The 25,766-nt window shown below is 35.2% G+C and overlaps 2 protein-coding genes across 8 annotated transcripts in view; one reads left to right on the forward strand and one right to left on the reverse strand.

Annotated features, from left to right (window-relative positions):
* Nucleotides 1–17,966, reverse strand: part of LRRN3 (leucine rich repeat neuronal 3) — a 33,140-nt gene extending 15,174 nt beyond the window's left edge. The window contains exons 1-2 of one of the 2 annotated variants that reach the window (XM_032275688.1): nucleotides 17,174–17,966; nucleotides 8,702–8,783 (exon numbers count right to left, since the gene is read on the reverse strand). The gene's annotated coding sequence lies outside the window, so the exon portion shown is untranslated. The remainder of the gene's footprint in view (nucleotides 1–8,701; nucleotides 8,784–17,173) is intronic. The other variant, XM_032275689.1, reaches the window with a different exon arrangement.
* IMMP2L (inner mitochondrial membrane peptidase subunit 2) overlaps nucleotides 1–25,766 on the forward strand; it is an 865,268-nt gene that overhangs the window by 439,157 nt on the left and 400,345 nt on the right. The window lies entirely within an intron of this gene.

Below are 25,766 nucleotides of genomic sequence, written 5' to 3' on the forward strand. Positions count from 1 at the left end.
GACCTTTGCTTTGCTGGTGAATGCTGAATTGACTCATATTTGTAGGCATGAAGTATTGACTGATGATATAAACTTGCCAAGCTGAGAAATAAATATGTTTTTTTTTAAATTCAGGTGATTATAAAACTGTAACAAAACTCATTTGAAAATATTAGTATGTTTAGAAAGGTATAGTTAAATCTGTAATTGTTTAAAAAGAATCACAAAAGCCCTAATCCAATGTCTACTCTCATAATATCTTGAATAAGTCTGTTGTGAGGAAACTAATGGAGATATATGTATGTTTTGTTTGTATATGCTTTTTTACTTGAGATATGGTTTTAATTGATTTTTATAAATTATATCTCTAGTAATAGCATAGCATAGTGAGGGTATAAGATATACAGATTATATTCTTAAAATGTGTGGCATTTGTATTTGGAGAACATAGAAAGCCATGTAATTTAGGTTGTAATATATTCTTAATGACCAGAAGTGCCACAGACTTTCAGAATTAATGTAAAAAGCTGTACAACAACAAAAAGAGCAACAATAAACATTAATATAATTGAGTGTTAAGAATTGAGAAAAGTCCTCTGGAAAATGGGTTTGGCGTGGCTGCAGGCCAGGCGGTTTTTGTTGCCACCTAATAGTGATCAAATGGAAAGTAATCATTACATCAACAATCTGTGAGGTTTGTGTCTCCAAACCTAAAGAATCTGTACCCGAAAGTGACACTTACAGAAGACAGTGTACTTTAAAGGGTGAGCGGGAACAAAAAAACAGCAGTATTGTAAAGAAAGTCATATGTTCTCTGTTAAGGAAATGTTGATGCAAATCAAGACAATCTCTGCTGTAAATTGAGACTAGGAAATATTTTTGGTGCAAAATTTCAGCAGAAGAACTCAAAGTCTATGCAGCACATATGAAACTGGTAAAATTTACCTAAAAGTTTAAGCTTTGTAGGCTAGATTCTATAATATTATCTGCAGAATTGGAAATATTACAACATGACCCAGAGCTTTGAAATGGACAGTCAAATGTTGCAAATAAATCTTTGGGAGTTCATTATTAGCCGACAAAATTATTACTCACTGTATCTGAAATAACAAATCTGTGGCCTTGACATTTAATCAGAGCATGAAATGCATCTATTGAATTTCATATTTGAGATTATTACTTTAGTAGTGCCCCAATTAAAGCATGTGGATTCTAAAATTCCTTTCAGATAAAGAAAAACTACAGAATGCTTGTTATACATGAACAGAATCTTTTTATTCATTGCTTCATGATCTATTACCCTTTCTTCAACATGCTTATTTTGAGTTTTTAATGAGCAGAAACGGCTTTAATGTAAGTATACAAAGAACTACCCAGAGATTTTTTTAGAGACAAAGGAGCTAGGAGGTTGAAACTGCCCATATTCCCCTGTGACTGATCAGTTGAATATAAACTATATATAACAGAATGTTGAAAGGAAGTTTCTACCTACTGTAGGGCTGGCATTGTAATATAGGGCGCTTTTACATGTCCATATAATTTAAATTATTAGACTTCATACAAAAATTTTTCTTCAAATTCCGTCTAAAAAGAAAGAAAAAACGGGAGAGGGAAGAGAGAGGAAGAAGGGAGGGGAGGAGAGACAGAGGGAAAGGGGAAAGAGGGAAGTTTCTGAATCTCTACCACCTACCTTTTCCCTATCCTAGTGAGAAAAATTATAAGTATTTTCTATTCATAAGCATCTGCAAATCACATCACAGCTTAACTGTCTCTTCTCTGATTGTTTTCTAGGATTTATATCTAGAGTAATTGTTTTTGCATTTTAATATAGAAAGAAGCAGACTGAATAAATGCATAACATATTAGAAATGCTATTAAGCAAATGATTCTATGTGGTACTATTGAATGAATGTTTTCCTTTACTCTTCTAAACAAAACACAAATTTCCCCAATTATTTTTAAATTGAGAATAGTGGAAAAGAAATCTATTTGTGTGTTGATTCCTTTTTTTTTTTTTTTTTGTTATGATTAAATGGTACAGCAGAAGCCTTATACAGTAAAGTCAGGTACTTTTTCCCTGCAAGATCTATGAGGGCAATTTTTATCTGCATTCTAGATACACTGTATTTTCAAACACAGAGACTTTAATTCCCATTATCTTACTGTTATTTATAAGTTCCTTGCATCTCTTAGCAGCCATACTTGACCAACTCTTGCCCTGTTTGCGTCTCCGCCTCAAAATAGTGAGGCTTTCACTAAAGCCTAGGGTGGTGAGAAGTTCATGAGAGGTTTCCACATGGCAGTAATGGTGATGGTAGAAGACACATCTGTTTCTTATTATATTTGTTTGTTTTTCATTGGACTGTTTTTCTTAGGGTTTCTCAAAATCAGTGAGCTTCCAGAGAGAAGAAACTTCTGTTATTTCAGGGGCTGATAGTAAAGCTTATTCAAAAAAATTGACCTTTCCACATCAGACCAGTATCTGTAGAGTTTGAAAAGTTGTCAAACTTGCCATTAAATAAGGAGAACAATGACTTGAGCTCTGTTTGTTCCACATTCGGGGCTTTAAATGTTCCAGATACTTCACCTCTTCTCTTAGGTCTCAATTGAAGAAGAGTAAGTAGGTAAAGGATGAGTATTATTTTATTTAGCATGGAGGTGTTAATTTGTCTGTCCAAAGTGCACCAATGTTAGTATTATATGTTCTAAGGTCCTCTGTTGTATCCTTGGAAACAGACTATGTTATATATTACTGTGAGATTACAAATAAGTTTCTAAGAAAATTAACTGTCTATTATTTGCACTTGCTCTTGTTTCTGATCCAGAAAAATAAGCTTGCTCTTGCTGGTGCATTAAGAATTGAGGTGTTGTGTATTCCTGGGAGTGTCACGCATAGATTTGTTACATACATCAGTGGAGTTAAACCAGTTAAAAGGGCTGTCAATGATAAAAAGTGGGAATGCTATAAAAGACAATGACCCTATCACATTCATGTGACTCAGGCAATCTGTATCTATTTCTTTTATATTTTTATGGATTTTTTTCTTTTTACCATTTGCATAAATTGGTAGTACACATAATATAAATGCAAACAACAGAGAGCAAGCCCATTTTTAAAGCTATGAGAAAACAGACCTGTCGGGAGATTTGTTCTCTTAGGGTGGGAGGAACAATAAAAATACATACTGTATTTGTGTCTTAGAAAGTACTCTAAGGGTGTTTTTCCCCCAGCCAGCTAAATTGCTTGTGGTAGTTGCTACAGCAACCCATTTTTGTGATTTGCAGAATAAGGGAGCAAACCAGATGTAAATTGTCAGTCAGTAGGTTTCTGTTGTCATGAAAGACAGTAACGTATGCAGTCTCATTTGGTCAATTTATGTACTGTTGTGGTGTATTGTTCTCATCCGCTCTTTTCAACATGCTGTCATGAATTAGTATTCCATTCTTTGGATGCACAATTTCTGAGTTTCTGAGTTTTATACATGATGTTAACTGAAATAACTAGATGTCAGATTCATAGAAGGTTGTTGTTGCAAAATGAAGGTCATTTGACATCTGTTTTGTAATTTTTCAGCCTATCGACATAAGGATTCTTTAGTTTATTTCATGAAGAAGAATTAAATTGAATTTAAAGGGCATTTCAAAGATTTTATGGTTATTTTATTTGAAAATACATATTTGCAATATACAGAGTTAAAAATACGCTTTTGTCTCAATCAGACTTTTATTAAGGCGATAGGAAATAGCTCCGGACTGGGAGCTTCTGGAAGTCTATGGTCATGCCTCTGCTCTCTGCTTTCTGGCAAGTAGACTCACATTTTAGACCCAAATCATTTCTAACAGCTATTATATTTGAAATTCCCCATCTCTTCTTTTTATTTTTCTTCCTCTTTTGTGTGAGAGACTGTCCCCTTCCCTCTGCTTTCTTTTCCTATCTTCCCTACTGTTCTGGAAACCATGACCCTCTTGTTCTAAATAGATTTTGCCCTGCTTCCAGTGGGATGAGAGCCTGGGTATTTGTATGCATATTTTTAATTTGATAAGAAGTGTAGCTTACAGCTTATTGTGAATACATTAACATCTCTTCGCCTGTGGCAAGTCTTCCACACTTTTCATCCCTCCTATTAATTTTCCTTTTCTCTACATTTAAAAGTTTTTCTTTAGCATTTGCTCTAAAAAGCCCCACATCAAAAAGAATACATAGGGGGATTAATAATGAGACTTTTCTGTTATTTACCACTATTTAAGACTGTTGCTGGCAACCATTTAAGTAGTTTCATATATGCTATACCCTCAGTCTTTTAAAAAATTGATATCAACTTCAATAGAAATGATGGTATGATTACTAAAGTGACATCATATCAAAATATATAAAGATGGAGCATTAACAACAGAAGTAAGAACAATTTCTAAAACAAAAGGTAGAGTTTGGTAAATCTAAAGTAGATGACAAAAGAATTTGTTTCATTCTCTACAATAAATTCGAACTGTAGATTATAGAACTAAACATTCACGGCAAAATGGGACACAGAGAGAATGGGAGAAAGAAAATCATATGACTTCTGTTTCTTCCCTACCTGGAGTTTCATCTTTTCCAACTCTGCAAAATTGGCTCAAGACATGAATAGTAAAGGCGTGTATGTGTATGCATGAATGAAGGAAGGCATCCTCCAGCAAATTTGCCTTTCAAAAGAGTTGCCTGAATATAGGCCCAAACTCAGAGATTTGAAGAGTATTATGCTGGGGAAGTGAAAATGAAAACATAGCTTTTCCCCCAAACACATATTACAGGAGTATCACTTTTCAGTGTTCACATTTTGTTCCACACTTAACCATAAGTTTTCTTAAATTGCAAATACTAATGCTTTATTTGGCTCTCTGGTACTGTCAAAATGGTGTTCAATAGAAGCACCCTGGTAATTAAAGGATGGACTCTAATTCAGGCATGGACTCTGATTCTTTCTCTGCTGCTCCCATGTCATTGTTTCCTCATCTACTAAAAAGTGAGTGATAATAGTACCTATTTCAAAGAGATGTTGTGAACATTAAATAAAATAATGCATTAAAAGTTCATAGAACAAAAATGTTCTTCCTTCTGCACCAGACACATAGACTGGTTACTAAACATTAATCACTATCAAAATAAGAAGTCATCAAACAGATAAGAACTCATTAGAATTTTCTGTAACTTCAACTTACAGGTGAAAATATTGGAACAGGAGAAGTGGCAGAGCAAAATAGAAATACTTGAATGGCATTTGGCTCTGATTATCATAGAAGGTTATAGAATTTTACTTGCCTCATAGATTTTTTTTCTGGTTATTTCTATGAAAATCATTCTAAAAATGTATCATGCTATTTACCATGTTGGTTATATGACATGTCTTAGAAGAAGAAAAAAGTCATTGGAAAGCAGGTGAAAGTGAGTGTGACTAGAATTAATTAAATATTTATAAACTGGTAAAAACCATTAGCAGTTGGCAAATCTTTAAAAAATCCAGTATTGCTCTGTGTGTGAAAGTATAAATTGTATGCATGTATGCTTGTTGGCAACGGAATAGAGATACAGAAGTACAATTATTAACTGTAAATCTGCAGAAATGCTAATACAGGTGTTTTGAGATGATGGAGTAATACAGTTGTTATTTCTTGAGATATGGTTTCATTTTACAGGAAACAAAGTCTAATAGAGATTCTTAAAATTTAGTTTAGCAACATTCATTAGTGTTCACATGAATTGCTAATTAGAGTACAAATAAGAGAGAAATGAAAACCATGAAGTCACTATGATAAATGGACACTGTAATCTTAAAGAAGATCATGTTATTGTCAGCAATTTTTAAATTTTATTTTAGCAATTCAAGGGCTTGAGTGGTCATTGTCTTTATACTATGTGGTCTTTTAAGGGGAAATTTACAATTGAGTGTTAATTAACATTAAAAAAATAAGTTTACAATGAGATTTATAATTTCAAAGATTGTAATTATTTTATATATGTTATAAAGTTTTTAATGACCCTAGTAAAGAGGATTAGCGAAGAATGGTTTCAGATTTTTTTTAATTTGGGATGGAATTTCCCAGAGTAGTGGAAGTTTCTAATAGAACAGCACAAAGAAGCTGGATTATTCTATTTATTTTTTGGATAAGTATGAAACTTAAAACTTGCTATTTCTTTGGTTGCCATTCTTTTATTGTACTTGTGGGCTTCCACTTAGTAATTTTTTTCTTTCTCTTTAATCTGACTGATTTAAACAAAGCAAAACAAGTTTTCAGCTAAAAATCACTTTAGGGTACAAATTCAAAACTCCAGACTCGAGTAATTAACATGCTTGATGCAAAGCAGCAGCGACACAGCACCTTCAGTAAAATGACAATCTAAAGAGACATCTTGAAAACTGACTGAATAACAGTGAATCACGCTTCTGCCAAACTCCCGCAGTTGAGGCTCCACAAATACGAGCCCTTCACAGAGAAGGCACTGCTGAGTTTCTCTGTAGGATTGAATTTGGGAACTTTTGGTCATCATCATTCATAAAAAAAGAATGATCTGACAGGAGCATATGGTCCAAACTTTTTAAAACTATGATCATAGTCAAAGTGCTATGAAATACCCACTGGGCAAGGATTGAATCACCTGGTTTTGGTTCCAATTATGTCTTTTAAGTCACTTTGAACAAGTGACCTAAAATCTGTAAAATCTGTCCCAATTTAGGGATTTATATTCTGACTTCTTCTTCTTCTTCTTCTTTTTTTTTTTTTTTTAAAGGAAATTGACAGCTAGTGTAGAGTTTACTTATTAATTATATTGGTGGCAGTTTCTGGGTGACCCTTGGTTGAGTTTCATATGGAATGAGATATAATGTATGAAAATTGGACTTCACGAACATGTGGCCATAAGAGGTTTGTTCATTTTGGGTAGATGGTCTTCCTAAGGATGCATAACCTGCTACCCTACAGATATCACGTGAGTGCCAAGAAATGATTGTGGATGGTGTGCCTTTTTATATTGGGGGCGATAGAGATAGGAACTATGTTTACCACAGCCTTACATTATTACTTATTAACTGAGGCCGTTTACTTTGGATATCCCAGTCAGATCCCTTAAAATCAAACCCCTAACTCATTTAGCTATACCCTCTTCTCAGTCTCCTCAGGAAATATACAAGACAATATACCTATTGTACCTGTTGTACCTATGTATTTTCTGTATAAATTCAAGCAATTGATTGTCTCAAATAAGTTTTTTTTTTTTTTTTTTTTTTACTAAATCTAAAACAAAAATGGTAGACAGTGGACGAAGAAAAAAGACTTGAATCTTTACCCAATAGTTCTGTAACTTTTTGCAGAAAATAAGTATGGATTCTTAGATGTTACTCTCACACATTCTGAGATTATACATTAAAAGTACCCAAGTGAGTTTTGTAGTATATCATCATGGATACAGATATGATTCTACTTACTATATCATATAGACATTGTTCCTTATCAGTATGCTAAGGTTCGGTTCAATGACTAGGGATGTATCTATGTCATGGTCATTGATTAAACGACCATAAGATGACATGTCTAAATGAATAAGTGGTAAGATATTATCTTTAGAATATTTCTTCTTTCAAAGACATTGAAGTCTCTATCAGGTAAAATTCAGAGCAGCACATTGCTTAAAAACTAAACACAAAAGCACCGTGCTAAATGGGATTGAGAATTCAATATGCTAGCAGGGGTGGAGGCAGAATGTGGTGATCAAGGAGGAGGAGTTACCGTTCTAGACAGTAAACTTTCTTTATGGGGGAATTTTAAACTTAGAAATGCTCATCATCTTTACAAAATATAGAAAGATATGTAAAAGTTTTCAAATATTTTCAAATCTGGGGAGCAACATCCAGGGCTGAATAAGAATAAAACACTGTTCTGCTTGTTCAATTTGCAAGATATTTATGGTCAAGAAAACTTTCCTTATTTCATTACTGATTTCCGTTCTCTAAGAAATGATCAAGTTCTTAGATGTTCATAAATCCTCTTGGAATTCAACTATGATATTTTTTACAAACATTACACTTCTAAAATTAGATTAAGAATGTTTAAGTAGAAAATCCACAACTAATATATTTGGATTAGTTGAATTATATTAAGTGTTCATTATATTATTCATGAAATAAGAGTATACAATCAGGTTGCACTATATGGTAAAACTGTAAAGTTTGATGCATTTATTACGTTTATTTTAAATCTATATATGTTATAAATAATTTATGTATTTATATTACATATAAAGTTTGAGCATATTGTTAGATATAGGCTCCCGATCTTGGCTGAGAAGTTTAAAACTATAGAAAGAGCCTGTTGTTAGATGCTTCTGCATAAAAAGTCAAATGCTTCTTTAAGGATAATATATATATATGCTAATTCTAAGAAATTTAAGATAAGGCATTGAGTATAGTGTACATTGTTTGGGTGATGGGTGTACCAAAATCTCAGAAATCACTTCTAAAGAATTTATTCATGTAACGAAGCACCGCCTGTTTCCCGAAAACTTATTGAAATTTTTACAAAAGAAATATATGTTAAGGAAGACACAATAACATGGGCTTTAGAGTCAGACATTCGTAGTTGAAATCAGGACCTTTCCACTGAGCGAAGCTGGGCAAATGCTTCTCCATTTCAAGCCTCAGATCCCTCATGGAACCAAAGTGAAATGAGATGAGGTGAACAAAGAGCTTACCCAGGGTCCCGGCTGTGGAGCATGTTAAATAAATGTTGCCCACCATCTTCCTCTTCTTTCTCTTTCTCCCCTTCTTCCTCGTCTTTGTGGTATATAAGAAGTAGCAGGAAAAAAACCCCAAAAGTTTAATTTAAAATTATATATGTCCTTCTTTATATCTTATATGTTTTGAGTTAGGTTATTCATGATTCATAACACTTTAATCTTTTATCACTTCAAAATTGAAATTCTTTCTTCAGTTGTCTAATTGCTTATGATTTTCTAAAAAATCTTCAGTTTGAACAGAAAATATGTGTTGAGGTGAGCTCTCTAAACTCCATTTTTAGTCACTGGAGGAACCCTCAGCAACATTTTTGCTTTAATTTTACATTCAGCTTTTGCTTTATAGGACAGTCAAGTTGAAGGACTCCCCTGATACCCCTTTCAGGAGGTGACACAGCAAGAAATCCTGAAGTTTTACAAACAACTAGTATGGAACTCTTCTACTGAAGTTTTAGGTTTGGCTCAGCATCCTCAGTTTGAAAAGCATATTATAGCTTTGATCAATTAATTCGGCAGGGCTAGAAGCTTTTAATACCGAGGAAGATTGATGAATTTCATTGAAAATTGATGATCATAGTAGCAATGAAATTGTATTCAGACTGTATTCATCCCTCCATCATTTAAAAGACAATACATGAGGGGAAAAATGTGTCCAAAATTTGGAACTAGATACACAGAAAGCTTATTAGAAATAATGAAATTTGAGACCGATGAGCTAAGTATTGCATTTTTCTTTCATGTCATTTATTATACTGCATGACCTCAGGTAAAGAAGTATGTTGACTTCCACTTGATGGGAAAACGATGAAAGAGGTGGATATAAGCTGCCAGTTCACAGATCTGGCTGTGAATGGAGCTGCAAAAAAATCATTTAGTTCATCCAGTAGATAGCAAAACTCAAATACAAATAAGTAAATCATCACTCCTTTCTCAGAAACAACAAAAAAGAATCCTATAAAGATATAATATTCTAGTATGAGCAGAATGCACGGTATGAAATTATAAACGGAGTGATTGTATTGTGGTAGAGAATCTATCTGAGTCTTGGAAGACGATGTAAACTAGCTATATTTAGGCGGTACCAACGGGAGGCAGTGTTGCCTCATGCACAAAGGCATGTTCTTTAGGGCTTGCTGAACTAGGTTCTTTTTCCTGTTCTTCATTAGTTATGGCGAGTTACTTTTCTTCTTTAAGCCTTATTTTTCACATTTGTAAAATGGGGTTCAATGTAGTGCTTACTTAGTGTGGTTGTTATGAGGATTACATGAGAAAATCCATGTTAAGTGCTTAGCACAATGTTTTGCATGGAAAATGCTTGTATGTTGTAAATGACAACTGTCAGTATTATTACCATTCCTTTAGCCAGTAAAGAATTGTCTAAGAGAGATGATGTGGTTTGAACGTATAAGGTCTCTGCTTACATTAATTTATGTCATAGCATTTGTTTTAATTCTTTATTACTTTGATTATTTTGCCCAACAGCAGCATATTATTATATATAGCCTAAATATAAAAATGAGATTTTGATAGTTACATAAATTTTGCTTCCTTATTAAAAAGTAATTAAGGAAATAGTGATTTGGAAAATGCCTCACTGATTTTAAAAAGTTAGCTGAACATTACCATATGACACTCTAAACAATCATAATGTTTGTGTAAAAAATATGTGGGTAATAAATGACAATAAGAGGAACAAATATAAATTATATGTTTGGTGAGTCAGTTCAGCTAGTCACACAACAAACTGACTTGGATGAAGTTTGTATCTTATAATGGCATTTTATATGTTTTTCATTCAGGAATGACTGAATAGAACGTTCAAGGTTTTAGTACGTTCTTAGATTTTCTTTCATATGTGGAAGTCACATTGTTTTGCTCTTTCCATTCTATTCTGTTGCACTTCCTTTTCAGTGATACAGCATTGTGGCCTGGACTGAATTCTCTTTTCGCTTGCTCTATTTGCTGCTGTTGTTGTTCCCAGTGCCTTGGGCACCTGCAGTGTAAGGCCATTAACCCCTTGGCCTTTGGAGAAATCAAAATATAATCTGTGTCGATATGTTTTGAAATTATTTCCTGCAACTATTGAAATTTCCATAAAGGTCATTATGGTCCCTTGTATTCTACAGATACTGAATACTTTTTGTAGATCATGTTCAGTGTTTGGTATTTCTGAGGGACTAAGTTTTGATAAAAATAGAATTAAACTTAGACCCCATTAACCCTTCGTATTTCTGAGGCATATAAATATAGCAGTATAGTAAAACAGTCTAATGACATAAAAATCAACATGAATTGTATGTTGGAAAAATGCATGTCTGTTTTTAAGATTTTTTTGTGTGTTTTTTTCTTAACAAAGGTAAGCTGCAAATTGTTAACAATGTTATTTAAATGCTTTGATCTCTCAACATTATGAGACTATAAATTATGGAACAAATGTTACCCCAAGGAATGATTCCACTAAAATATTTGACTTTATTTCATTATAGTCATTATTGATTTGATAATTTTAGAAAAAAGTTACAAGCCCAAATCAAACCTGTTTACCACAGTGAAAATCAAGTCTCTTAAATGTCTTCTATGGTTAAAATATCCACTGTTATTTATGTCATTTGTAAATGTTGTGAGTCCTGAGCTTCACGTTAGCGGGCTTAATCCCCAGAGGACACATCCTGCCATTCCTGAAGTCCTGTTTTGTACCAGTTTCAAGACAATGCCTCTTCCCTTGTTCCTCAGGGAATTGAATCTCAGGAGCTTCAGGCCTTTGGAAATAGGAATGGTGTGTATGGATGCTAACCTTTAACTGATTCAGTGGGCCTTTTTTATGCAGACATACAAAAAGTGGTGATGTTTACCCTCTTTTTCTTAATAAAGTAGCTGATTATCTGTGGAATGCTTCACCTCCTGGAAGTAAAGCGTGAAATGACAGACTTTAGAACATTTTTTAAAGGTTTTTTTTTTTTTTTTTTTTTTCATTTCAAGGTCTCTATTACTTTTGACAGCCAAAATCTCCCCTAGGAAGGGCTCACAGAATAATGTACCTAAGTTTCCTGGCATTTTGACTTTACTAGTTTACAAAAATACCAGTTTACTTTCAAATTACTATTTTTTTTCTTATTTAATGTGTCATTTTCTCCCTAAGACAAACCAGAAAGGTGATGCTAAAGAGGTGCTTTTATGTTGACACTAGATCCACTGGGGGTTCGTAAGTGACTTGAGAGACTTTGTTCGTAATTTTCAGTAACCTGGAAAGTCCCTAAATAATTTACCTATCTCATCTTATCGTGTTTTTGAGACCTTTGCCAAGTATCTGTTTATCAAAGTGCTAATGCTGGCAGACAAACATATGGATGAGTAGGTAGAACAACATACAGTCTTTTTTCTCCAAGAACAGATGTTGGTTGTGTGTTGTTGTTTTTTTTTTTAATTTAACTCAGGCCTAGCAATAGCTGTGATTTAAATAAAGAAATAAAGATTTTAATTTGCAAAAATCCATCCAGATACAGTGTGGTATGGTACAAAGAACAGTTGTTGGAAGGATAAGGTCTAGAGTGGAAGTTCAATAAAAAGGGAATCAATATTTATTACTAACTTCAGAAATGCCAGGGATCCATGCTGCGCCCATATTTTCTTCTACCCGTTAGAGTCAGAGACCCTTGTACTTCAAAATGTTAGCAAGTTCCTAACCTCACTGAACTTCATTCTCCAGTCTTAAAGATGTTCATCATCATCATACCTACCCTGCTTCATCAGATTGTTGTGAGGAGCAAAGTGTTGAAAAATTGCTCTGTAAATAGTAGAGTTTTAAACAAATACTCACAATTATTGTGTTTACTTTTGTATTCTTCTCACAAATTGAATCAGTTAATTACTATTATGTTACACAAAAGTTGGAGAGCACATTTAGAAACAGTAAATTTGCCAAAAAGAAAAGAATAGGATTGTGATATTAAAGAGATGTCATTGCCTGCTGGAGCTCTCACTCTGACTCTGGAAATCAAACAGTAAATCAGGATGGGTAGGCAATGGGAGTGAGGGAGAGGGATTGCTATCCTGATAATATATTTGTTGTTTTCCAGTGAGACTTATAAGTAAAGCATGGATCCTGAGAATGGACACTGTATAAAAAAAGGGCACATGTTAAGTGCCTTAAAATATTTATGGTGAAACCAAGTAAAAACAGATGTGGAGAGGCTCTTCAGAATTCTTGGGAAACCTTAAAACTTATAGTAGGTGATCAAAACTTTTAAGAGATGATCAAAGGATAGCAGTATTATTATTAACATGTTTTAAAAACAGGGCAAAGCTCTAATTTTTATGACTTTACAGAATATGGTAAACTATATTCAAAAGATGAATTATGGGTTTGAAATATTTGGGGGTTATATACTTAATAAATCATTGCTGCTTCTATTCTTGAATGTTGGCTTTTGCTTTTAGAATACTTGATTATCTGGATAAACATTTCTGTCTTTTTATGTACATATCTGTGAGTTTGGGGGCATTTTTTACACATAGGAGGTTTTAAGAAGACATTATCTTTGAAAGACTAAGGAGGCAGAATTTTAATGGAATGCTGGAGGGAGTATTGTAAGGGGTTCTAACCTAGGTCTCTCCAATAAATAGCTGGGTGAATACATAGTATATTATATTACATTATAATGATTTCAGATCCTTCAGCCTCAGTTTTTTCTCCTATCAAATGAAAATATTAGACTAGCTACTAATGTCTCTTTCAGTTCAAAAATTCTATTCTATGAAAGCATATCTCCCTTCTTTATTCCTATATACTGAAGCTGTGTAATGTGTTTTTATTAATGGCATCATAAAAAATTCTTCCCTTATTATGGCCTAGAGATGAATTAATGTAATCACAAGCAGGTGTACACAAACTTGACAATTATGCAAATATAGTAGATGGCCCTGTAGGCACTGTACTTCTTCAGAAATATTTGAGATGGCCATTAAATCTTCTTGTTGATCTTTTATTTAATGACCTCCAAATAACATCTATTGAGGCCTTCCATGCCTTTCAACAAGTTAGAAAAACATTCTGATTTCTGCCTGTTCCTTCTTCTCATCCTCTGGTACCAGCTGCTGTCTTTATATTAGAATTTGACTTCCTTTCACATTGTGGCTAAAGGAGTAATTGTTACCAGGTTTTACTAGTGACTTTGTAGATGTCTAAGAAGACATCACTTTATCAGGAGAGGGGAGGAATTCCCTGAGCTCTTTGCAGGAGCTCCGTTCAGCTGTTACACAGTGAAGCTTTCCTGAGTACTCGTTGCATGGCCAATGTCAGAGAGCTTTATCTTTGACAGCACTGACAAGATGTACTAATGTTTTGCCTAGAGTTTACCTGCTTTATTTAGTTTCATACCAGAGAGTGATGTATAAGTAGCTAAACTCCCAGATCCAGGTCTTCATGGAAAATTTTTAGTGGGCTGTACACATGTCTCGTGTTTCTTCAGACTGGCTGGAGCTACATTATTTTAAATCATTTTAGAGGAGCATCCTTACTGAGGCTAGAAGTAGGAACTCATTTTTTTTTTAGGCTGCTAGTAGCTTTCTTTTAATGATCTCTTTCAGACTCACCAACAATACCTCACCTGTGCCCATTTTCAGGGGATGCTAATTAAGTAATAACATTTAACTTACATAGGTTTTTTGTTTTTGTTTTTGTTTTTTTTTAAAACTGAGGTTATAAACCTTTCTGATCAACTTAGTTTGTAATAAATACCATAGTGCCATGTTACATAGGAATGTCACACCCGAAAAAATTCAGACTGGGGAGGAGGAGCAAAACATCAAACCAATCGTATGGCAAAAGCAGAAGATGTAAAAAAAAAAGAACAAAGAAACAGTGAAATGTAGTTAGTACCTCATAAGCTGATCGCCTTTTTTGTAGGTCACTAAATTGCTGGCCTAGAAGGCTGGTAGCACTGTTTATTAAACCATTAACAACCACCACCACCTCCAAATAAAAAATTCCACCTACTCATCAGCATTCTAACTCAGCATGTTGTCTGTGACAAGCGACACCCTGAAAAAAAAATGGTCCTTTAAAGCTTGTCTTGCCAGGAAGCTTCTATTTCTGGTACAGTTACATGATTTGGGGAGACTATCGTTAAGACTTCCAGGCATACGCATATGTCCATCATCTGGCATTAGTGCATACTGATCAAATCACCAAACTCACTGGCACACACTGAGTGACAACACTGGGGGCCTGGAGTGTTGGTATTTCTCAGACTCCAGTGGGCACGTTACTGATCTCTGTAATCCACAAAATATGTATGTGAGCTTTACTAAGGTTAAAGAGTGACTCCACTGTTCTTAAGTGTCATCAATTGCAGTTTACAAGGCGGGTTAGATTTAAGAATGTGTGTGTTTGGCATGCAGACTTTCCCTAGAAAAGGTCTAAGAAAAACTGAAGTCAATACTGCAGTGCTACATTATATGGGAGTTTGAAGTCAGAGGCTTAAATATCTACTTCAAGCCTTTTCCTCCTGGTTAGGAACTTAGGAGGTACCTCAAAATATCAGATTTGGCCTGTTTCAAAAGCAGCACCTTTAATAAATAGCAGAAACACAAATAAAACACCTTTTCCATTTTGTAATAAATCATTTTGTTTTTTTAATAGAATGCATGTGGTGTTTGAGGCAGAGCGAGCAAAGCTGCCAATATTGCAAGCTGATGCTTCAGCACCTTTCATTTTTCTCTCTAAACAGGAACCCTCTTCTTAAACTTGTTCATTTTACAGAGAGAAAATCGAAGCCACTGGCATATTGTCAGAGCTGCTTTATTGTCATCATTGACAAAGGTCACTGAAATTAATTGACTTCTTATATTACATATTGTAAACGGACTCATTTTTTGACACATTTATGGGAAAGTGGCAGGATCTAAGTGGCTCGTTATTGTCTTTTTGCTTTGGCTTCTATTACCAACTAGAAAACCAATAATAGCTCTGAAATCACAGTTGTGGGAAAAAAAACCCCACAGTTTGAAAGAAGCTGACTCCGTTAACTATGTGGTTAGTTGAACTAAAAGAAGGCAGGAGAGAGCCGCAGAAGATGAAACACAAATGTTAGGTTTATTTTACTGTCTTTCCAGGACCCAGTAAAGAGGACAGTGAATGTTTCCATCAATATCCTCAATTGGTGTTTTCTGTTTGAAAGCATAATCTAAGTAGCTGGCTTTCCTTTATAAGATTGGAAGTAAAAATTAACCCACACTGAATTCCATGATTCATCGATACATGGTTGCTCATAGAGTTTACTGAGAGTAATTGTGTCTCAAAGGCATTGCTTCTGAAGCCAAAGATGAGAAATATTTGAGTAATATTTATGGTCCCAGAGCACATTATTTGCTAGGTAGGTATTTTGAACATTTACTTCTCTTTTTTCTTCTCAGGTTATCCCGTTTTCCCTAAATTAGGAAGGTTCTGCTCACATTCATAGCCTGCTTTCACTGAGATTAGAGGCACAGAAACAAGGACATATTGTTAAAAATGAATAATTAGAGCCGAATTAAGCCATCCAGCTCAATAACAGCAAAGGGAATATAGCAGTTGGTTAGAACAAACAATCTTCTTAAATAGGAAATGTACTTTAAAGCCATCCTGCTGTGATCCTGTTAATTACCAAAGAAGATTAGAACTCTTCTGGTTCATGGGATCCTTTTACCTAGTGTGTGGCAGTTCCAGCTGCATTAGCAATCAGACATTTGCACTGTCCCTTCAGACCAGCGAGGGAATGTTATTAAAGGGAAGTCATTTACCCCGGTCCGTAAGATGTAGCCTGGCAGAAATTCAATAGCTGTTTGTGATATGCTCATTCTGCTACTCTGCTTAGTGGTTTTAGCTCTTGACATACAACAGCATTTGCCTTAATATCCATCTACTGGATGAGAGAGAATGAAAATGCCCTATTTGGTGGGTTGATTTCAAAACACAGAATAACATATGATCTGCTTTTCACTACAAATAATGTGAAGAAAAAGGAAAATTGCACCTCCCCACCCATGTCTTTCTCTCCTCTCCTCTGTCTCTGTCTCCTTCTCTCCCCCTTTTCTCTCCCCCCTCTCCTTCTCTCTCCCTCTCCTCCTCTCTTCTCCCCCACTGTTCCCTTCTCTTCTCTCTCCCTCCTCTTTCTCCTCCCCCCAACACTGCTTTTTCTCTCCCACTCACATCCTCTGATGGGCATTCAAGCTAGTAAAATGCATGTTGGAGAATCTCACAAACACAGCTAGGCACACACAGAGCCAGATGGGTTTTGCATGTGAATATCTTCTCAAAAGTGCAATAAAAGAAAAATGCTCTTAAAATTCAGACAAGAAGAAGACATCAAAGGAGGATTTAGATGTAAAAACATGATCATCGAGGAGACAAGAAATAGAACGTATTTTAAAAGACGTGTATTTTAAACTTACCTTGAAAAGCAGTTTCAGTGCTAGCCCAGCTCCGATGTCCCTGCGTGCTGGATTCTTCAGTTCCTTGGTTGAGATAATCACATGGTTGTGTTCTTGCCCGGTGTAAATAGGTGCATTTGTGTCTCTGTGTAACAAAGTATACACAAATATGTACTATAGATATGCACACATGCACGTAATCTTGTCTCTGTATTTTAAAATGTAAAGGAAGGCAGGAGGCTGCAGCCAGGATTCCTTCTTTTTCCTGGAACTCTTTTTCTCAGTCAGCAGGCTGAGGCTCTCAATCCAGTGAAGAGATCCTGTGAGCTGGCTTTATTTTTCCTTGTTTCCATGGTGGTTAGTGGTGCATCGTTCACCCGATCAGTTGTCACACTGACATGCTGCTGCCTGCTCAGCGGTCATTAATAACTGAACACCCTCCACTCCCCAGAGAGGAGCCAATCGCTTCACACTGCCAAGATGTAGCACTCGCAGCTGCTCCAGTCTGGTTGGCTGAAACGAACTGTCTGTTCTATGACACTGCTGCTTAGGATACAAATAAATGAAACAGGCTTGCATATTTTCCTAGGTATCATTTTCCTTCTTTTTTTTTTCTTTCCAGGGGAATGTTGGGAATTTTTGACAAGTTTTCTCAATTTGAGGTTATCAGTCATTCAGAGAAACTATGTTTTCAGTCTGAAAATACACAGGACACACTACTAATAAGGATTTCCCAAATATTAAAAACAACTGGTAAGGACTCACACCTCCGACTCTGTCTCTGTGAAGTTCAGCAATGACTGTATTATTTAAGAAGAGGAGCTTGCAACTGTTTTGGCATTTGGTTCTCTATAGATCCTACTTAATTTAGCATCTGTGCTTGCTGTTCCATAACACTTTTTTTTTCTTTTTTTTAGCAATGACATTTCTTGTATGGATTGACCAGATTTTTAAAATAAAGCTTGTATTTACCTCTCTATAATTCACAACATTGGCATTGGAGGGGGTAATTTTTTAAAATATGCATTTCTAATTATATTCACTGACTTCTTTTTTAATGATGTAATAAATCTAGGAGCCACATATGAATGGGTACATGTGTAGGTGTGTTTGTATATCTGTGCGTGTGTATGTATTTAGGATATATATATTTTTTAGCACTCTGGGGAAATATTTCAATTGTAATAAGTTAGATTATCAAAAAACCTATTTATCTTTATTCTTAGGCCTATTAACTCTGAAAGATATTTCCCAGGATAATATACTATATAAGCCATATATGTAAAACACTGTTATTAATTACCAGAAATTTGGAAAACAGAGAAACACATAGCAGTGCCTATTTCTCAAAGACCATCTATGAAAAATCAAAAAGCAGTTTTAAAAATGCATCTTTTCAACCTTGATTAGTATACTAGAGAAACATCTTGTTGAGGAGAATGTTGAGGAGGATTAATTTATCAACAGGTCAAAAGCAGGCTAGAGTCATGACTCCAACCCTAGTTTTGAGAGACTACCCTCTAGTGGAGTAAAAAGAAATGACACTTATTAGATCGACAGAAAAAAAAATTCACATCTAATTGCTCCTTAAGTGTTATATTGACATGACGTAGACCAATAGTTTGCAGTTATTATAATACTACTAATACCAGGAAATTTTTAAAGCAAGAGACTTATCTTTAAATACTAAATATTTTGACTCCACAGTTTTCTAGAAACAGTTCCCAAATGCTTTTTTTCTATAAAAATTTATTCAGATGGTTCCTAGCCTTTTGAATCAAAATAAGTTCAAAATTAAAGTAGTTTGTCATTTAACCTAAGAACACCTATTTTCGAATGTTATTGTAGGGTTTTATTCTTTACTAGACACTCTAGTATTTACTCAGAAAGCACTGAGTCAATTCTGTATGTTAAGGATCATGGTTGAGTGTTGGGATATTGTGTTAGAGTATGCTTATATATAATTTAATGTACTTTAAAAAATATATGTATATATACTTTAAGTTCTAAGGTACATGTGCAGAATGTGCAGGTTTGTTACATAGGCATACATGTGCCACGGTGGTTTGCTATGCCCCATCAACCCGTCATCTACATTAGGTATTTCTTTTAATGCTGCCCCTCCCCATCCTCCCACAAATGTACTTTTATTAATAATAATAATCATCCTTCTTATCTCTTAATTTTACTCTATCTAACCTCAATTTCTTTAATATTCAAAATCGTTTCAATATTTGCATGATTTATTTCCTCATATGGAAGAATAATCTTAAAATTGTCATAATTATTTGAAAAAGGAGTTTTCATTTATGCCATGGTATCTTAAGTTATTCGTTTTCATTGATTGGTATTGGTTGGATAACTGACAAATCTAACAATCAATTATAATGCGCTCCCATAATGAAGGCAAGTTGTGATAGTCAAACAGATACATGATTAAAGTACTTCCTTGGTTTTTAAATTAAACTACAATCATACCTAATATTTTAAATTTCAATCTCTTTCAGAAATCAAGAAAAATCTTTTCAGTTTTGATTCAGTTAGAATTGATAAACATTCAGTTAGAATTGATAACTTTCATATGTTATATTACATTATTTCATAGAAAATTGTTTTGACTAAATTATTACTTTTTTTGAAAGGTGGGAGATCAAATTGCTCTTCTTACAGTTATTAATGTAGGTACATGATAAATTTAAAATATTTATACTCATTTTTACAAATTTAATATGGAGCACTAGAAATGAGATTTTTAATGTGAAAGAGAAAATCACTCTGTCTTTGGATGAAAATGGTTCTGTTCTTTGGCTGGAATTTCTATCTTGTTCCAAGAGTATCAACAGCTTTGTAGAATCAGTGTGAGTTTTGGGTGTTTTTTTCAATTATCAGGAGTTTAGTCATTAACTGTAAATATGAACTGTGGCTCTCTCAAAAGATACATAAAAAAGTTATTTCAGTATCATCTATATAATGAAATACCATATGAAGACATTCAATTGTAATACAGTAAGGATTTTACTGTTTTTGAATTAATGCAATTGTGAGTGATCATCAAATGAGAACTGTGGAATCTTATCCCACAGTTGGCACAAGAAAGCCAGGATAGAACCCCTCAGGTATTCCAGGTTTATTCCACCATATTACTCTGTCCTCTACTGGATGGTTGACGGGTCTCTGCTAATTCTTCTTTTCCTTCTTCTCTCTTTTTTTTCTTCTCACTCTTTTTCCTTTTCTCCCTTCATTTTTTTTTCTTTGTTAAGTTTCTTCATTTAGAAGCTAATAAAGCTTCAGAGAAATTTCACATTGCAAAACACAGTATTACATGGTTATACATGTTAGCTACATTGCAGGCAATGTCTGCAGGCTTTCCCAGATGAATATTGAGTTTTAATGGAAACGCATTGAAATGTTTTTAAAACATAAATGCATAATTACAGCCCTTAAATTATATTGAAAGACTTTTGTGTTCATCATCAAATAAGAAAATACTGGGGTACAGTAAATAAGTATTCATTGGTTTAGTGATTGGGATTTTAAACTTGTGGCTGGTTTATTGCTGTTTCATCAAATCCTGAGCTTTATTTGCCTTGTGCTTTTGTTAGAAAAGCAGCCTGTGCAGTGTAGAATGTGGGTTGCAGAGTCCTCACCTTGCCACTTCCTAGTGACCCTGAGCATTGTGTTAAGGATCATCTCTGCTGAGTATCATCAGTGCATCTTGGTTTAAGTATCATCTCTGCATCTTATTTTTGTCCTAGAATTGTTATGAGAATTTAAACAGTTAATATGTATATGGGGTTTAGAAAAGTGCTGAAACATAGAAGTCTTGAGCAAATGTTTGACATTGCTATTGGCATTATTATGGTAGTGGTCGCTGTTATCATGGTCATGGTATTCCTCCTTTAGCAAGATATAATTTCCCATTTGACCCACAGTAGTACTCTTTACCACTCTTATTACTTAACTTTTTTTTTTTTTGGCATTATAATTGTTTCTGTAATTTTACCTGTTTCCCCTTTTAGTGTATGAGATTCTCCTAGAGGGAGTATATGTCTTATTATGTTTCTAAGCTCCACAATGCATATAAAATGACATTTGTCAAGCACTAACATCTATTTGTGTGTGTTTTAAAAGATATTTAATCTTCACAACATCTTTATAAGATAGATGTGTTTGCCTTCAGTTGACAGTATAGAAACATTGGCTGAAAGAAGCTGGCTTACTTGCCAAATGTCCCAAAACTATTAAATAATGGGGCTAAAATTTGAACTCAGTTCTTCAGCTTACAGAGCCAAAGCTCTTTCTACTGCACAAGGCACTCAATATTCATTTGTGAAATAAAGGAATGCTTGATGGATGGCTGAGGCAACCAATTCAATGTAGTCAGCAACAAGGGATGCCAAAAATAAAATACTATTTTTGAAAAGGAATGAGTTTTATGCACTAGACAGTGGATGTTTTTTTTTTTTTTTTTTTTTTTTTTTTTTTTTTTTTTTTTTTTTTTAAGACCATGTCTTGCTCTGTCTCCAGGCTAGAGTGCAGTGGCGCAATCTCGGCTCACTGCAACCTCTGCCTCCTGGGTCCAAGCGATTCTTCTGCCTCAGCCTCCCGAGCAGCTGGGACCACAGGCGCACGCCACCACACCCAGCTAATTTTTTTGTATTTTTAGTAGAGACGGGGTTTCACCATGTTGGCCAGGATGGTCTCGATCTCTTGACCTCATGATCCGCCCACCTTGGCCTCCCAAAGTGCTGGGTTTACAGGTGTGAGCCGCCGTGCCCAGCCTGACAGTGGATGCTTTTATACAGTAGTGGTTGTTCAGGGTTGATGACAGAATTTTTACTGCTGTCACGATTTGAGAAGTAGAGCTCTGAAGAAATGCAGTGCCTAGTGGAAAAAACGAGTTGATATGCTCAGAAAGCTAAATACACATGAATGAGCCACCGACAGTGAAGGGCTGACATTGTGCTAAGAAGGTCTTCAGTGACTTTGACCTTTGTGATCTAATTCTAATAACAGATTTGTTCTCAATTAAGTTAGAAACATGATGTAAAGTGAGTAGTAGCATTGGTTGTTTATTAGAATGTTGAACTAAAGCAAGTTGGATCAGAGTTCTCATTTTCTTTTTCAAAGGAGTTTTGAAAAGTAGAATTGGAGAAAAACAGAGATTCTTATTTACCTATAGGTTTTGTTTTAATTTAGGAGCAAAATTAAATCTGTTTTAATCCACCCTAGGATTACAAGCATGAGCTGCCGCGCCCGGCCCAAAGGTCTTATTTTTAATGAAAAATACAAGTAATTTGAAGTAATCTCACTAATCCACGAAATTCACAATCAAGGAGGACACGTCAGAAAATCAAGGAGACAAATTTGTTTCTCTGTCTCTTCCTCAGATTGCTTTATTCTTCCCTATGTTTCTCCTTGTATTTCTCTGTAGATCCAAAAAGTCTCTTGGTTTTTCTATGTCATTCCATTGGTTGCTTTCAGGGAATTGACTTTTACTTCTTTTTTAGCAATGTGAAAAAATATCTAGCAATATTTCCACAAAATCCGTAGATATGCTTAATTCTTAATCATACTACAATGATGACAACAATCATCCCTTTAATCGTTAACCCTAGTCTGTCTTTCCATCTCTGTCTTCCTCATAAGAGTTTCTCAAAAGAGTTATCAACATTTGCTACAACCACGTCATCACTTTCTACCTACTTTTTTAGATGACCTTTCTCTGGTTTCTAATCCAACCTTGTTACTGAAATTCTTACTGAAATTCTGCTTTGGAATCTTAACCAGTGCCCTCCCAATTTGGGTCCTGTACACCAAAGCCTCCTAAGTCATTCTCATGCTTGTCTGCACATTCTGTCCCTTGTCATTGTGGGTTCATCTACCTCTTAAGCATTTATCCTAAGGTGGTTCTTTTGCCTGCTGTTCTTCATATGCTCTCTTAGATAATACGATCTCTTCTTCTATGTACTTACTACTTTCTTTCTTTCTTTTTCCTTTTTGAGATGGAGTTTGGCTCTTTTTCCCCATGCTAGAGTGCAATGGTGCAACCTCAGCTTGCCACAACCTCTGCCCCCTAGCTGGGTTCAAGCAATTCTCCTGCCTCAACCTCCTGAGTAGCTGGGATTATGGACATGTGCCACCATGCCCAGCTAATTTTGTAGTTTTAGTAGAGATTGGGTTTCTCCATGTTGTTGGTCAGGCTGGTCTCGAGCTCCTGACCTCAGGTGATCCACCTGCCTTGGCCTCCCAAAGTGCTGGGATGACAGGTGTGAGCCACCATCCCTGGCTTCCACTTACTACTTTCAAATCTAAATCACTGCTCTTGCAAATAAAATTCTATCTATCTGTTTATCTCTCTCTATCTCTATCAATCTGTTCATTCATTCGTCCATGCATCCATCCATCCATGCATCCATCCATCCATGCATCCATCTATCCATCCATCCATCCACCCATCTTTCTACCTATCAATACATCCCTCCAATTGTCTGGTAAATGTCTCTACTTGCTTGATCCCCAGGCACTCTGTACTCTACGTATCTACAGCTGACCTCTTAAGCTCTCCCCTAAACTGGCTTTCTTTTTTTTTTTTTTATTTCTGCTATTGCCTAGTTACCTAGAGAACTGCAGGAACTTTGGCCCTTGTGCCTCATGTCTTTCATTTGACCACATACAACTTGATTTTACTCATTTTCTTAAATTATCTTCTCCATCTCCTAGGTGCTCATCATCTCTTACCTTGGTTGCTGCAATTGCTCCTAACTTCCCTGCTTTCAGTCTCATCTTTTCTAGTTCATCTTTCTTGCTTCTATTCTCATCCCCCCTAGTCCATTCTCCCCTTCCTCCACAACACAGTCAGGCACATACTTGTGTTTAGCAAGCCTGCGTCTCACTATTCACTCTTCAGTCCTCAGTTCAATTATTTCTTGACAGCAAATTTAGTATTTTTGTTATATTTATTATTATTCAAAAAAATAGAAAAGATTTTCCTTGAGCTATCCAAAAACCACAATGGAATAGATCAGATTTTGAAATATCTATTGCTCTGCAAGTGGAGAAATTATATATGCTGAAATTAAAGTACCTAGAATAATAAATAGCATTTGTTGAGTTTAACTGTATGCAAGACACTGAAACTTGGTAGACCCTGCACACATATGGTTTCATTCTTGCAGTATTGTGTGGCAGTCAGGGACTTTCCCCTTTTTTTTTTTTTTTTTTTTTTTTTGAGACGGAGTTTCACTCATGTTACCCAGGCTGGAGTACAATGGCGCGATCTCGGCTCACCGCAACCTCCGCCTCCTGGGTTCAGGCAATTCTCCTGCCTCAGCCTCCAGAGTAGCTGGGATTACAGGCACGCGCCACCATGCCCAGCTAATTTTTTGTAGTTTTAGTCAAGCCTGTAATCCCAGCACTTTGGGAGGCCGAGGCGGGTGGATCACGAGGTCAAGAGATCGAGACCATCCTGGTCAACACGGTGAAACCCCGTCTCTACTAAGACTTTCCCCTTTTCACAGAAGAGGAAACTGGGGTTGGTCAACTTCTGCAGTTATCATGCTGGTGAGGAAGGAAAGCTGGAATGCAAGTCAGACTCCAAAGCCAACGGTCTTAAAACTATATTTTCTTTTCTTCAGTTATCTTTTGAGGCCCTTGTTCTCCTCTTCTTTGCATGTTTTATTGCTTAACTTTTATCATAAAATTGCCACAAAACATTCATGGTAGAAGGCTAACAATTTAGCTTTATCTCATATTTCTCATCCCCAAAATCTTTGACTGTATTTTTATTCTCCTAATTGGATGATTAATGTAGTATGAAGGTATCTATAAATTATTATTCCTCAAAGGCAAACATGATATCAGCTGAGATAACTTTTTTATTATTTTCATGTTGTTTTTTATTTTGGATAGTTGCTGTTAATTGTCTGCCTTTGAGAGTCAATATTTAAGATGAGTGACAATTGTATTACCCAGAGAAACCAGCTGTTTTTCTAATTATTATATTGTCCTGAAACTAAGTAATCAAATGGATAGATGCACATCCATAAAAGTTCAACACTGGTATATATGCAGCTACTTACTATATTTTATATATATTTGAGACTCCAAAAGGCAAAATTCGCATCCTGTCTTAATAGCGGAATTTCAAAGCTTTATTGAAGATGATTGTTAATGCAGAAAACTGGAAAATCAGAAGTAGCAGTATTTAGTCACAGACAGAACAAGAATACGACAGGCTTAGGTTTTTAAGGTAAGGAAATGTAAAATATAGTCAAACAAAAGAATAACACGTGTCTTTTTTTTTTTTTTTTTTTTTTTGCAAAATCACTTATCTTTCTTTCTATTCCATAGACATGATGCAGAAAATGAGCAAATTAACCCTCACCATTAAGAGTACTTCTTACATCCTTAACCTTTATAAAGGATACATTTTATTAGAAATACAATGAATATTCAGTGCTTTGGTCAGTTTAGACTTTAGGAGTGTCCCCCAGCTGTATAATGCTCACTGAGAGCCTATGTGTGAACCACAAGCGCGGGAGAAGCCTGGCTGGCTGAAGGGGCTGTGCTGAAGGCTTTCACATAGTTCCCATTACTAAGGAAACCACTCGTT

The sequence above is a fragment of the Sapajus apella genome, unplaced genomic scaffold (assembly GCF_009761245.1).
Source record: "Sapajus apella isolate SASKATOON/1434 unplaced genomic scaffold, GSC_monkey_1.0 scaffold7, whole genome shotgun sequence".
Taxonomy (NCBI): Eukaryota; Metazoa; Chordata; class Mammalia; order Primates; family Cebidae; genus Sapajus; species Sapajus apella.